General features: G+C 59.3%; 1 protein-coding gene across 1 annotated transcript in view; it reads right to left on the bottom strand.

The window, feature by feature from the left end:
- Nucleotides 1-1,159, bottom strand: part of LOC115277423 (laminin subunit alpha-3-like) — a 225,862-nt gene that overhangs the window by 2,078 nt on the left and 222,625 nt on the right. The gene's annotated exons all lie outside the window — the stretch shown is intronic.

A 1,159-nucleotide genomic window follows, 5' to 3' on the forward strand; every position in this document is an offset into this window, starting at 1 on the left:
CCCCACCCCCACCACGTCTCCCTCCGAGGGAGAATGACCAGGGGCAATTGCCTCAGGGCAGGTTCAGAGCTGACGGCTGGTTGGTAACGGGAAAAACCTAGTAGACAGGGCAGAAGAAATGAGTGGCCTCGCAGGGTGGGGAGCTGAACAGGGGTTGAGAGGCTGGCTCACCTCTCCCTGCAGGGCACCTCCACCTCCCCAGCTGGCATCACTGAGGAGGCCGCGGCCCAGACCCTCATCCCAGACTGCAGACCAGCCCCCTGCTTCCTGCTCCTCTGCTGCAGACAGCCACCATGCCCTCCAGGACCCTGTCCTCTCCATGCCCCCTTTCCCTTTTAGGCACTACCCTCAGGGCCTCCCTTCTGAAGGAGCATCTTCCTTTCTCTGCTCTGCTCTGGTCCAGGGCCTGAGGTCACAATCAGGGCTGGGCACATTGGGATTTGTTTCCCCAAACTGGAGGTGATGTGCGCTGTGACCCGAGAATGTGGATGCTTGGGGAGGTGAAGGGATGGCAGGATCGTCTCCCTGGATGGCCGCAGTCAGTCAGGGCAAAGACCTTCACTTTTGCATCTGCACTAAATACGGAGCGTTCTTCCTCCTTAGCCATGTGGCTTACAGTGTACCAAAGGTAGGGGGGAAGTTGACGGTAATGGGGGCTCACCCAGGACAGTTTTCCCGTCTTTGGTTGCTCCTTGGTTCCTTTGGAGCTCAGGCGTGAAGCCATGAGCTCTGCCTCATTCCGAGCCAGACCCCTGGTCTGAGAGAGGCTCCCTAGGTGTGTGGCCCCTGCTTCCTGCTCCTCTTGTGCAGGCAGCCACCAGGCCCTCAGGACCCTGTCCTCTCCGTGCCCCCTTTCCCTTTTAGGCACTGCCCTCAGGGCCTCCCTCCTGAAGGAGCATCTTCCTTGCTCTGCTCTGCTCTGGTCCAGGGCCTGAGGTCACAGTCAGGGCTGGGCACATTGGGGTTTCTTTCCCCAAACTGGAGGGGATGTGCGCTGTGACCCGAGAATGTGGATGCTTGGGGAGGTGAGGGGAGGGCAGGATCCTCTCCCTGGATGGCCGCAGTCAGTCAGGGCTAAGACGTTCACTTTTGCAGCTGCACTGAATATGGACCTTTCTTCCTTCCTTAGTCATGTGGGCTACCAAGTACCACAGGTAGG

The sequence above is a fragment of the Suricata suricatta genome, chromosome 14, assembly GCF_006229205.1.
Source record: "Suricata suricatta isolate VVHF042 chromosome 14, meerkat_22Aug2017_6uvM2_HiC, whole genome shotgun sequence".
Taxonomy (NCBI): domain Eukaryota; kingdom Metazoa; phylum Chordata; class Mammalia; order Carnivora; family Herpestidae; genus Suricata; species Suricata suricatta.